Source organism: Balaenoptera borealis (genome assembly GCF_965194805.1).
Source record: "Balaenoptera borealis genome assembly, chromosome: 5".
Classification (NCBI taxonomy): Eukaryota; Metazoa; Chordata; class Mammalia; order Artiodactyla; family Balaenopteridae; genus Balaenoptera; species Balaenoptera borealis.
Genome location: NC_138862.1, coordinates 9,701,457 through 9,715,947, shown reverse-complemented (window position 1 = coordinate 9,715,947; position 14,491 = coordinate 9,701,457). Strand labels below are relative to the sequence as shown.

At 41.3% G+C, this 14,491-nt stretch overlaps 1 protein-coding gene across 46 annotated transcripts in view; it reads right to left on the bottom strand.

Moving 5' to 3' along the window:
* The window catches only part of SETD4 (SET domain containing 4), a 472,148-nt gene that overhangs the window by 276,124 nt on the left and 181,533 nt on the right, over positions 1-14,491 (bottom strand). For 45 of the 46 annotated variants that reach the window (XR_014245464.1, XR_014245465.1, XR_014245488.1 and 42 more), the window contains one exon: positions 12,919-13,031. The exons of the other annotated variant lie outside the window; for it this stretch is intronic. The gene's annotated coding sequence lies outside the window, so the exon portion shown is untranslated. The remainder of the gene's footprint in view (positions 1-12,918; positions 13,032-14,491) is intronic. 46 annotated transcript variants of the gene reach the window in all.

The window sequence follows — 14,491 nt, the reverse complement described above, 5'->3', positions numbered from 1 at the left end:
AATTATTAGAGAAATGCAAATCAAAACTACAATGAGGTATCACCTCACACCAGTTAGAATGGGCATCATCAGAAAATCTACAAACAATAAATGCTGGAGAGGGTGTGGAGAAAAGGGAACCCTCTTGCACTGTTGGTGGGAATGTAAATTGATACAGCCACTATAGAGGACAGTATGGAGGTTCCTTAAAAAACTAAAAATAGAATTACCATATGATCCAGCAATCCCACTACTGGGCATATACCCAGAGAAAACCATAATTCAAAAAGACACGTGCACCCCAATGTTCATTGCAGCACTATTTACAATAGCCAGGTCATGGAAGCAACCTAAATGCCCATCGACAGACGAATGGATAAAGAAGATGTGGTACATATATACAATGGAATATTACTCAGCCATAAAAAGGAACGTAATTGGGTCATTTCTTGAGACGTGGATGGATCTAGAGACTGTCATACAGAGTGAAGTAAGTCAGAAAGAGAAAAACAAATATCGTATATTAATGCATGTATGTGGAACCTAGAAAAATGGTACAGATGAACCAGTTTGCAGGGCAGAAGTTGAGACACAGATGTAGCGAACAAACGTACGGACACCAAGGGGGGAAAGCCGCGGGGGGGTGAGGATGGTGGTGTTTGATAAATTGGGCGATTGGGATTGACATGTATACACTGATGTGTATAAAATTGATGACTGATAAGAACCTACTGTATAAAAAAGTAAATAAAATAAAACTTAAAAATTAAAAAAAAAATGATACCTACTGTCTACTGGGCAGGGAGGAAGGAGAGTGCTGGTGCTGGAACTTGGCATGTAGTAGAGCCTTGGCAGTGCAGGGACAAGAGCCCTGGCATGTTAGGGAACTCTCACCTTCCACACCCGCACTGTTGTGACTTTGGACAAGCAAGTTCACCCCCCATCCCCCCAGGGACCCAGTGTTCTCATCTGGGAATTAAGAGGAACTGACGCTCTGGTCCCCTACTATTCTAACACCCCTACTACTCTAACACCAGTCTCTGATGTCATGAAAGTCACAAATGTCCATAGCCAGCAGGAGTAGAAGGAACAGGGCATTTTGAGGTCAGACACCACACTCCATTCTCCCACCGTGAGCTTGACAGAGATGTTTTCAGCTGACAAGCCCTTCTGCAAAGAGAGTGCAGCTGTATCAGTCTGGGCTGCTCTGCAGCCCAATACAGCCACCTGTGCCATCTGGGAAAGGGGTGGGAACCCAAGAGGCATGAGTTCTGAGAGAATCAAGGGACAGTCTATTGGGAGACAAGAAGACAGAGGAATTGTGAGCTGTGTCTCTTCCCGTTGAGTTCAGGCAAGCTAACTGCCATCCCTTCTGAATCTTAACGAGGGAATGGATCAGGTGCATGTTTTCTAATTCCTCAGCTACTTCCTGAACTACCAAGAATCAATTAACAGCTCCCACATCTGTAAAATTAAGAAATTCATCGTAGTTTCATAGGGCGGTGGAGTGGATTGAATGGCATAGGTTATATAAAACACAAAACCCCATGCCTGGCCTAGAGGACAAGTCAATACATGTTCACAGCTTTGTAGTCTAAGCGTGTTGTGCTCAAACCTAATTATTTCCCAGGATGCGTCACTGATGTGTTGCTTCCTCCATCCCACACCCGTCTCACCCCAACACTTCCCTGCCTGCTGATGGGACTCGGCTCCAGCCACTCAAGGCATCCTTCAGTGGACAAAAGGACCAAGAAAATATAGACCCACTTGGGCATCACAAGCTTCTTTTTACTTAGAGCTGACACTATGATTTTAGCTAAAATGTTAGAATAATTTTGTTTTCCATTATTAGCATGATTCTTCCTTACCATGACGAAATATGGTTTCCTTTGGTTTTAAAAAAAAAGTGTCCAATGTGTTGTAAAAGATGAAGTAATGCCTAGTAACCTTGGTTGTTTTTTAAAACCCCTTCCTATCAGCTTCTTAAGGGACTTGGTTGTAATGTTGATCCATGCCACAGTATATTTGCTTCATGCCCAGATTCTGGCTGACCCCTTAATGGGTAAATTAATTAGGTAATATGAGTCAATTAATCAGAATGCATAGTTATTTTTATGAACTCTACTGCCAGCGCATGAACTCATGACATGTGTTTCATAAATGGGAAGAACGGCTAAAATAAAAGTATAGATTTTTATATGATATATGGTTCTAAAAGTCAGACACTATGAATAATTCATCCATTCATTCACCCAAGAAGTGTTAATTAAGGACCTACTAAGAACCAGTCACAATTCTCAGCACTGGACGTAATAGATGGGTCTAGTCAAGGAGGGGTAGTAGGCGTGCAAACAAATCTGCACACACAAATTTATGATGGAGGTGGGGACAGGATGGGATGGTGAACAGTGTGGAGGCCACACCCCTGCCAGAGGGTCAACCAAGGTTTCAGAGGGACAGAGTTGCATCTAGAAGGATGCTTAGGGACTCAATGGATAGATAGAAAGGGAGAGAGAAAGAAAGAGTGATAGAAAGATGTTCCAGGTATTGGGAATTTCCTCTGAAAATGCCTCAAGGCTCCAGGGAGCAGAGTAACTCAGAATGGCTAGAATGTAAAGTCCCAGGGAAAGAGAGGGGAAGTGATGAACAGGCGCTAAGTGGAGGAACAGGCAGAGCTTAGAAGACCTTGAGTAGCACACTAAGGAGTCCTGAAGGCAATGCAGAGTTTCTGAAGGGTATTAATCACAAGGAGTGGTGTGGCCAGATGTTTCAAAGATCACTCTGGAGACAATGTGGTTGACGGATTGGGGAGAACAAGACTGGTGGGAAGATAAGCTTAGAAAGGATATCATAAGTCCCAGGTGAGAGATGATGGAGGTCTGGGGTAAGTCAATGGCATAAAGGAGAGAAAAGAGACAATAGATTTGTTATATTTTTTCCAGTTTTATTGAGATATAATTGACTCAGGTATATTTAACAGCCCGAATCAGCAGGGTTTGCTCATGGATGGAGGTAAAGTGAAAGGAAAGAGTCTGGGGTTGTAAGTGGATGAATGGCAACACCATCAACTCAAGTAGTGGAGAGAGAACAGGTGTTCAGGGAGGTTCAAGAGCTCCATTCAGCCAGGTGGATTTGAGGGGACCGTGGGACATCCAAATGCAGGTACGGGACAAGTTGTTGTACAGGTGGGGCTGAAGCTCAGGGAATGAGTCTGGGCTGGTGAAAGGCAGTCAGAAATCATCACTGCCATTGTAAAGGAATCAAGAGAGATGTGTGATTGCTCAGGAGGGGCGGGGGAAGAAGAGGAGTCCAAGAAAGAGGTAAGTCCAAGGATGATATAGCAAGACAGAGGATGATATAGAGAAAGGGGGGTGGACATGGAAATCACCGGATAGAGCATTTCAAGAGTGTGCAGTCCACAGCGTCAAATGGCACAAGGAATGAGCACTGGACGTGTTCCTGGTTTGCACATTTCAGTTCCCGTGAGGTCAACTGGCACTGAGTATCAGCCACAAACAGGGAGGTGCCAATTGATACAAAAGGAGAGAAAACCCAATGGCTCTCCAACTTTAATGTGCATCAGAAACACATGAAGGGTAGATTTAAATACAGGTTCCTGGGGCCCCACCCTCAAAGCTTTTGATACAGTGGGTCTACAGGAGATCCCAGGAATCTGCATTCTTAACAAGTACCCGAGAGAGTTTCTATGAGGGCAGTCAAAGAATCCACTCTTAGGAACACTGTGAAGGTGCCTCCCTTGAAGTCAAAATTGAGACTTTTTTAACAAAAGCATTTTATTAACAAAAGTGTTCCCCAGGGGTCACTAGTATCCATCTCTTCCACTCAGACAGGCCGAGGAGGCTTCTGGGTTGGTTTAACCTTCCAAGTGACTTCAATCTTGTAGCCCTCAGCATCCTCAAAATGAGATTAGCAGTTCTCATAACTGGAAGAATAACCTTTGCATTTAAGAAAATATATCGACAACGTCCTGGTTGCCAAATTTCTAAAGTCTCCCCAGTAGATTCTGTGGTTCAGCCAAGTTTAGAAACAACTGAATAGATGATCTCTAATCCAACATCAATCGTTAATAGTCCATGAATTCAATGAGCATCTGCAAGAGGAATTGTGTTTTGGTTGCCGATGTATGGTCCCCATAAACCTCCCTGTCAAAAAAGCAGTTTAAGATTCCTTGATGTCAGCAGAGCCTGCGATAGAAACTTTAGTCCAACTGTGAGTTTTCAGAGTAAATATTATGACAACGATGTAGAATTTTAGCTGGTCCTGTTAATTATGCAGTTGAAGCACTTGGATGGTTCACGGGTACCCTGATGTAAACATTCTGTTCAGTAATTGTTACTGTCAAGTTCAATGGCTTCCTCCAATCAGCAGAGATTTACCATTGTTGTTATAACAACAAGAGGAGTCCAGGAAGAATGAGTCCTTTCATCAGCTCTGAAATAGGAAGACTTGGTATGCATATTTTTAAGTCAGTGCCAAACAATAAAGTCTCTGACTAGTAAGGATTATTAAGGGAAATGGGATGCCTAATAAGTAACATAAAGGGCTGGCAATCACTATTATTTCAAAAGTGCCATTCCTCCAGAGGTAAAAGAGACAGACAAATACTTGCAAATGAGCCGGTTACCCCTCTAACCTTTTCTTCTTTCCTCCTGTGGTGATCCCCAGACTAGGGGATGCTGAAAGAGAAGGCAGCTGAGGAACAGGGGACCACATGGCAGACCAGCACTGAAAACCCACTTGCAGGGTCTGCCTTTGTTATCTCCTGGATTTCTCTTAGGATGGCCCCAGGGAGGTACCATCAGCTTCCTACAAAACAGAGGAGATTTCCCCTGCTGAAAAACCTCAGTAGGGTTCCCAGGGCTTACACAATAAAACTCATATTGCTTATAGAGGCAAGCAAGAGTGTTTTCCATGGGGCCTTCACTCCTCTCTCTTCTTGCCACCCACCCTTCCCTATCCTCACTCCCTATACCCCCCACAGGTACACACCCTCCATTCCGTGAACATTGAACTTCTTACTTTCCACAGCTCCTCACTGGGCAAATCTCCCTCATCTCTCAAGACCCAGCTCAGACAGCACTACCTTGGTGAAGCCTTCCCAGATTATCCCAGACAGACATATGGATCCACCTTTGACGCTCTGGAGCCCTTTGTTTAAACTCCTATGACATCAAGGACCCTGCTAAACTATCTTTTATCCAATTGCCCATCCAACTCTTATGCTGGACCATGAGCAGCTTCAAGGCCAAGCTCATAGCAGATTCTCAAATATATCTGTTGGATGGATAGAAGGAAGGATAGATGTATGGAGCAACAGACAACAGAAAGGAAAAGAAGGAGGCAGAAAGGAGAATTGGGCTGGAGTCAAGAGACCTATATTTCTTTATCTGTTGATACAACAAACATGTATTGGGAGTAACTATCAAGTTCCACACTGTGTGAGGCACAGTGAGACAAATAAGACACACCTCTGACCCCCAAAGAAGGCTCACAGGCCAGCAAGGGACACAGATAAATACACAAGTACATTGACGTCTGTGGAAGTATAAATAGGGTGTTATGATATCTTATAGGAGAATTAGCTATCACAGTCCAGGAGGGTCAGACTGAAAGCTGAATCCTAATGCATGAGTGGAGCTGGAAGCAATTCACATTTCCAGTAGAGCGACAGAATGTGCAAAGGCATGAAAATAAAGAAAAGCTTGGGCAAAGAATTGAAAAACAATGCTGAGGTGTATCTTAGCGTGCAGGCAGGAGAGATGAGGCTGGAGAGAGAAGCAGGGTGTGGCCATGAAGGAGTCTAGAGTAACTATGGACATGAGGGTAAGCAGAGAAAAAGCTCTCACTGAACTCCGGGCCTTTGCACATGCTGTTCCTTTTACTTAAGTTCAGTTTCCTCCAGCCAAACCCTGCCCCTTCAGTTAGAGGTTCCAGGCACCCTACACTTGACCCTTACAACAATCATCAAAATTCATTAAACTATCCTTTCTAGTATCTGGCTGGCCCAGTAAACTGGAAGATTCGCCAGGGCAGGCATCGTGTATGTGTTGTTCATCATCGTATTCCTAGCACCTAGAAAGTGCCTGGCCTATAGTAAGCCCTCCATAAATATTAGTTAAATAGATGCAAGGACTTCATGGTCTTGTTGACCAAATCTTTCCATCATGGAATCTATGAAATAGTAAAAAGAATCTCACCTGGAGGAGTATTTGAGAGAAGTCCATGAGGTAGAAAAGATCCTAGCAGAGCTGGTTCTCACCCAGCTGCTGACACTCAGCCATGATGTGACCCCCAGCAAGTCAGGGCAGCTCACCAAGGCTGGCAAGGAGTTCCTTGGCAATACTAACTTGGAGGAAAGAACTCAGTGCCATTCACTTCCAGGACTGTGGTCTCATTGAATTTGTACTCAGGGAAGCAGGTGCAAAGTCCACTCTTGACTTTATTAGATGTGAAAATACAATCAGAGACGAAAAGAAAGGTCACCTCTCCTGCTCAAATAAACTTGCTTTCAGTGAGTCCCCAGGAGATGGATATGGAGAGCCCAATGTTTTCCACTTTCAAGTTTAAAAGGCCCAGAAAGAGTCACTGTTCCTACAGCCAAACCTGGGAGAAGAGCTTGCTCAAGGTGTCTCCTGCAGCAAAGGGCCACGTGGTCTGCTCTCCGCCCAGGAAAGTCGGAGGGTTGGAAACAAATTAAGCCATGATTTAAGTAATTTCATCTATGTGTTTCCAGAAATTAATTATACTTATTGTATCTGACACCAGTCATGGACAGCAAGCGCCTTTTGTGAGTCTTACATCAAAAGTTAGAAAGCATTACTCGTAATGGCTGATTTTGCTTTATTATACCTGACTCAGAGCCAAAGGTAGACAGCACTTAGAGCTGTCTGTGGACATTAATGTTTGGAAAGCAACACAGCTCCCCTCCCTGGCCTCCTACCAGCACTTGCACATGCAGCCCACCCCCTCCCAGTATAAGGATGATGGGGGTGGGGGGCGGCCGGGAGGCAGGGAAGCTGTTCGAAACCCTTAGGATTTGTTGTGTAGCCGCCATACCCCAAGCACAGCGCTAGGCATTGCTGGATCCTCGGCGGTGGGTAAGACAAGGATCCCCGCCCTCCAGGTATAATTGACAATAGTCTAAAAAACATTATCCCATAAAAATCATATTATATGTCATAAGACAGGATGAGGATGTACACAAAAGGGAAAGGTGCATTCTAGTTGGGAGAAATCAGGAAAGGAGGTGGCATATGAGATGAGCCAGCAAAGAAGAGGCATCTCTAAGGAAGACACAAATGGGAACTGATTTGGTGTGCCAAGAACAGCATAAGCGAAGGTGGGAAACCAAGGAAGCCTGGGGCATGTTCAGGCAAGGCTTCAGATGGCATGTGTCCAGGTGGGGAAGTAGCACACAGTGGGACGGGAAAGATGGAGCATGCGGTTGAAGGCCTTGAATACTTCCTGAAGAGCGTGCCTATGTTTGGTAGTCAGTCAGGAGCATGCACGCCATTGAGCAGAGGAGTAAGAAAAGAGCTACGCTCCAAGGATATTAGTGCAGGGATAGTGTTAGGTATGCAGCCAGCAGGGCCTTAAGAAATTGCCTTCCCTGGCCCGACTGAGAGACACTTCTCTAGAACACTAGCACAACTGGTGATTAGGGTCTGTAGTGTTGTTTCAATACTACAGAAATTAACATGGCGGTCTTGGCAAATTTCAGTCAGCTGGCCTGGGAACCTAACTATCATGTGTCCATAGAAAAATGCAATTTTGAATTTCAAGCTGTTGCTATAGAAACAAGCTTCAAAGACAGCCCATTTGTGAGCTGCAGATGACGAAGATTTGTGTCATATCTTTAAGGCGTGCTTCCACTTTTCAAGAATTTGACATCTAGTGGAAAAGATGAACATATTTTGGACAAAGGAACCAGGATATCCAAGCATGAGGGCATTTACATCCACCTGTGCCCACGATATCAGGACAAGAACATAACCCATCAGGGAGCACCCACACACACACCTCACTAGCTACACAGTGGTCTGTCTCCATAAGCCTTAAAAAAATAGCAAGGACGTGAAATGGTTCTAAAATCCATAACATCTTCCCAGAGTTAACTGTACTGGGAAATTGTTCCCCCTTTTTAGAACATTAGTCCCTAAGGACAGAGTACAGTGAGGAGAAACTTGTTTTTTTATGAATTTGCCTAAGAAAGTTGATACACACTAAAGTCCATCTAGTTATGCAATTCCCTCGCATCTGTCCCTTGTTTGTTTACTTTGAAACCACCAATCTAAATCTTCTTGGGGCACTCAATGCAAAATAATAATAAAGGTCTGGTCATGTTTATTTGTCTTTAAAGGAAAAAAGTAGCAGAAGAAAGGAACAAGGTCTCAGTTAATGATTAAGAAAATATGGCGGAAATGAACATCTACGAAAAATGAATCAAGAATGAATCTCTGTATCTCTGCATTGTCAATGGATTCTTTTTCTTCACAAATAAGACACTTATGTCTTTCTTCCCTGCATATTTTCTGGATCCATCATTGAGATGCCATATTTTATTGTGCCAAATATATCAATAAGTTATTAAACATCATAAAAAGTCTCTACTACTTATCTTTGAAAAAATATGTAACTCAAAAGATACAGTAAAATTGTACCAGTAAAGTTATGAATGCTAGCATAAATAGGCATATGTACATATTTATATGTCTATTGAGAAATGCACATCTATACATTTTTAACTTTTTATTTCAACATAATTTTAGGCTTACAGAAAAGTTGAAGAATAGTATAATGAATTTAGAATTCCCATGTACCTTTCACCAAGATTCCCCAAATATTACCATTTATCTTGTGTGTGTAGCTAGATACATAAGTTCCAGACGTGATGCACTTTTATCCCTAATCACTGAAGTTTGTGTCTCCTAAAAACAAGAACATTCTCTTACATAACCACAATATCATTATCCAAGTAAGAAAATTAACAATACTATTGTCCAATACCTATTATGCAGACTTTATTCAAATTTGGCCAATTGTCCAAATAGTGACCTTGAGAGCAAAGGAAAATCCCGCATCACACATAGCGTTGATTTGACATATGTTCAGCAATACCAACCACCTTCATGTGTAAAGAGCAGAGAAACTGTTGCCATCATGAAGAATCTCAGAAAATATTCCCTTGAGCTCTTCCTGAGGAATTTACTAGAGCACAAGCTTCAGACAACCAAAATGACTAGAGAAGCATGCACACAAGACAGGTGGTGAGCATTTTAACATGTGGTTACTTGAAGAACTAAAACTTAATGAGACTTTATAAAGGGAGACTTTATAGTCTATATGACTATATAAATATAGATCTGCCTACAAGTATATAGTAAAACCATAAAAAATAGAGGGAGAATGAAGGTAGCATATGTGACAAAATGAAGTTAACCATTTTCAGGAATCGTAATTGGTGGTAATAGCATTATGGTGTTATTCTGAGACTGTTGTGTATATACTATGGAATAAAGCAAGTGAGTAATTATGGGAAGTTCTAATTCTACCACTCTAATTCTGTGTGCTTGAGAACTAAGGTTTTTGGTGTGAAATAAAGGAGATACACATGCAATACAGAGGAGGTAAAGTACAAACACTGTAGTCTTGAACTTGAATTAGAAATCAGTGTGAATTCACAAGGCATTTTATCTTAGATAATAGGTAGATAGGTAGATAGATACATAGATACATAGATAGATAGATAGATAAACAGACATAGATATAGACATATACATACATATGTGTTTTCCTAGCTCTGTCCACTGGAAAAGCCTAGAAATGGTGATGAACTCAGTTCTAGATTCATGTCAAGAAGACACAAGAGCAACTGGTTATAGAGGCCTAACTTGAAGAGCTTCTCTGGGTCAAAGATGGGACAATGTGAACCCCCATAAGGATGAGAATTGCTATAGATTGAAACTCATCAAATATGTTTAAATCCATGAGCTCATAATGACATGTTTTAAAAACCTAACTGGTCAACTTTCAAGGATGATAAGGAACCCATACATTATCTTGAAAGTTTTCAAGATAATGTATGGGTTCCTTATAACTAAGTAAGTAAAAGGAGAGTGCCAAATATTTATATTACTTTCCTATATGAACTATACCACCAGGTAACCAAATAGTAGATGAAAGATGGAATCTCCTTATAAAATTATCCCAGATAATATAGCTGGGACAAACAAAAACTAAATGATAGAATTAGAACATCAGCATACTGCAGTGCTCAGTGAATGAATAGATCTAGACAATGTACATCATATAAAAAACAAGGGAGAAATGAGCATGTATGCGATGGAAGAAAACAGCACCACCTACAATATTCTAGTCCAGGGGCTAAACCTGGACCTGGTAAGACTTCTGGATCCAGATGCCAATTTATAGGAGGACAGAGAACAGAGGAGCAGGTTGATCTGCACCACGAGCGTGCAGTCAGCAAACTCCAGCCTGGGGGACACTCCGCAGGTCAGAGGGCCCAGGTTCTTCAGGTTAAATGTAAAAATTTTTTAATGGGCAAAACCTATAGTATTTAGGGCTGCACACTTTGGATTAAACCATAATGATGCAACAAATTTAACACCATAATATCCATAAAAGTGATTACTTTTGGTGGGAGTGAGGGAATTTCTAGGGTAACTGGCAAAGTTCTACTAAGTTTTACGATAAAACTGCTTTAAAATACATTTAAAAGTCAAAAACTTAATAGGTGTTGTTTTAAAAAGACTTTCCAGAACAGGAATCCATTATCATGATGATATACAATGTGGGGAAACCCTTACAGTATACATCTACATAGAAAATAAATGTCTAGAAGAAGTCTTGAAGCCTGCACACCGAACTATGAACTGTGAAGGGGGGGTGGTCCTGACGCAGCCCAGAACGAGATGGAGAGAGAGCTGGGAGACTCAGCCCAAGAGGACTCGCACATTTAGCTTGATGTATTTTTATACCATTTGCATTTTTACAAGTGACTTTTCATGTATTGCTTTTTTTTTTTTTAACATCTTTATTGGAGTATAACTGCTTTACAGTGCTGTGTTAGTTTCTGCTTTATAACAAAGTGAATCAGCTATACATGTACATATATCCCGATATCTCCTCCCTCTTGGTCTCCCTCCCACCTTCCCTATCCCACCCCTCCAGGTGGTCACAAAGCACTGAGCTGATCTCCCTGTGCTATGTGGCTGCTTCCCACTAGCTATCTATTTTACATTTGGTAGTGTATATATGTCCATGCCACTCTCTCACTTCATCCCAGCTTACCCTTCCCTCTCCCCATGTCCTCAAGTCCATTCTCTACATCTGCATCTTTATTCCTGTCCTGCCCCTAGGTTCTTCAGAACCTTTTTTTCTTTTTTTAGATTCCATGTATATGTGTTAGCATACGGTATTTTTCTCTTTCTGACTTACTTCACTCTGTATGACCGTCTCTATGTCCATCCACCTCACTACAAATAACTCAACTTCGTTTCTTTTTATGGCTGAGTAATATTCATTGAAATTCAATATTCATCAAGTAATATTCCATTGAAGATATGTGCCACATCTTCTTTATCCATTCATCTGTCGATGGACACTTAGGTTGCTTCCATGTCCTGGCTATTGTAAATAGAGCTGCAATGAACACTGTGGTACATGACTCTTTTTGAATTATGGTATTCTCAGGCTATATGCCCAGTAGTGGGATTGCTGGGTTTTATGGTAGTTCTATTTTTAGTTGTTTTATGGAATCTCCATACTGTTCTCCATAGTGGCTGTAGTGGGACCTAATGAAACTTAAAAGATTTTGCACAGCAAAGGAAACCATAAACAAGACAAAAAGACAGCCCTCAGAATGGGAGAAAATATTTCCAAATGAAGCAACTGACAAAGGATTAATCTCCAAAATTTACAAGCAGCTCATGCAGCTCAATATCAAAAAAACAAACAACCCAATCCAAAAATGGGCAGAAGACCTAAATAGACATTTCTCCAAAGAAGATATGCAGATTGCCAACAAACACATGAAAGGATGCTCAACATCACTAATCATTAGAGAAATGCAAATCAAAACTACAATGAGGTATCACCTCACACCAGTCAGAATGGCCATCATCAAAAAATCTACAAACAGTAAATGCTGGAGAGGGTGTGGAGAAAAGGGAACCCTCTTGCACTGTTGGGGGAATGTAAATTCATGTATTGTTTATATAGATTAAATGACTCAATCCATCAAGGAGTTAGTGAACTAAAGAATGTGCGAGCTAGTGGGAAAAAGTGGGTGAGCAAGTGAATAAGTGAGTGAGTGAGTTAATGAATAAGTGAATGTGTAAGTGAGAGAGAAAGGGAGCAAATAAATGGAGAAAGAAAAAAGTACCCCAGTATGGTAGGCAGGTCCTAATAGAAAAGTCTTTATAAAATCATGTTTAGCAAACCACAGGGGAAAAACAGAACATGGGAAATACGGTCAACTCAGATATTTCACAGCCTGCGTATCTGAAGATCCTTAAATCCCTAGCCACTGATTCAATGAGGTTATATGCTAAAATTTTATAAATGAAAAATTTACAAGGAAACTTGAGGAGCGACCAGTCAAGTATGAATTCAGAACCAAATGCCACTTTGAAAGATCCTGTGTATCCATCCTAACACCAGCCTGCCTATACTCCCCTCCAGGAAACCCCTAATCATGAGACCCCACCAGGAAGTCTCCCTGGCCTTTCAAATTTCATCATCCGCAAAGAATTCTAAAGCACACCTCTGCATCCACCCAGAACTGCAAACATTCCTTTCAAACACAGAACCACAGCCTCTGAATCCCTGATCACCCAGTGTCCAAATTCAGAGCCGAAAGGTGTTCTTTCAAACTTGAAGCAGTTCAGAACCACCTACCTCCAAGTTTCTTCGAGTCACCATATTTAACTCTGGGAATTCAAGGTTCTGGAAAGCTTGTCAGAAGGAGGGTATGTTGCTTAATTTCTCTGGGCTTCTGTCAGGGTCTCCATCTGTAAAATGGAAGGAATTCATCACCCATCACAGAGGGGCATGTGACCTCAACGAGAGAATTATGTGAAATGCTTAATACGATGCCTGCTTCACAGCAAATGCTCAGTGGGTGTTTGCTGTGGTTCCTTACTTTTATTAAGGTGAAATTCACGTAACATAAAATTTTCCATTTTAAGGTGCACAATTCAGTGGCAATTAGTATGGTCACAGTATTGTGAACCATTTCCCTCTAGATCCGAAACATTTTCATTACCCAAAAAAAGGCACTTATTCACTAAGCAGTTAACTCCCTATTTCCCTTCTCCCCTGCTCCAGCAACCACTAATCTGCTTTCTGTCTCTATGGCTTTACCCATCCTGGATGTATCATATAAACAGAATCATACAATATGGGACCTGTTGTGTCTGGCTTCTTTCACTAAGTATAATGTTTTCAAGATTCATCCATATCGTAGTGTGTATCAATATTTCATTCCTTTTTAAGGCTGAATAATATTCCGTTGTATGTGTATACCACAATTTGTTTATCTGTTCATCTGTTGATGACATCTGGGTTGTTTCCACCTTTTGGCTGTCATGATAGCACTGCCATGAACATTCGTGTACATGTATTTAAGTACCTGTTTTCAATTCTTTGGGGTATAAACCTAGGAGTGAAATTGTTGGATCATATGGTAATTCTATGTCTAATTTTTTGAGGAACTGCAAAACTATCACTATTTCTAAAGCATTCATTTCAGTGTCTACTAAGAACAGGGCATTCTTTCACAGCGGGTGCTGTAAATATCCATGAGCTATAGCCCCTGCCCTCTGGGAACTTATTTTCTATAAGCAGCATTAATCCAAACGGAAACAAATAGTCATAATTTTCCACAGGTTGTTACTTTTATTCAAAGTGAGTACCTAAGCAAACTCACGACAATTGAACCTCAAATTTCAAAGTAGTCTTTATCCCCCAAATATACATATTTCAAATGTATATAGGTAAATAAGCCTATTCTTTTAAGTAGTGCTGATAATTTCTAACTGGGTCAAACTTGACTTTCTATAGCCAATAACCGATAAAATATTTTTTTAGGCCTTAAGTCATACACAGCCATGCAAGCACAGATGCAAAATGGCAGAAAGCCTGTCTGACATAATTGCTCAGGTGGATCCATATCTTAGGAAAGGAAGGTTAGAGAAACAAATATAGTATCAAGTGGAGGAGCAATTAACAGAGCTCATAGAAACACAGAGGGAACGACAACATAGTAGGTTTCAGAACAACCAAGCCAGGGCAGAGATTCAAAGAGCAGAACAACACAACAACAATGCCAGGACATGGGGAAGATGTGCCAGTTATGGAAAGAGGCAGGGTTAAAAGATGAGAGAAGAATGTCAGTTTCATGTCCCTGCCAAATCTTTCACAGCTAATTACACCCTGACAGCCTATAAATTCCTCTAATTGTTCTCAATGA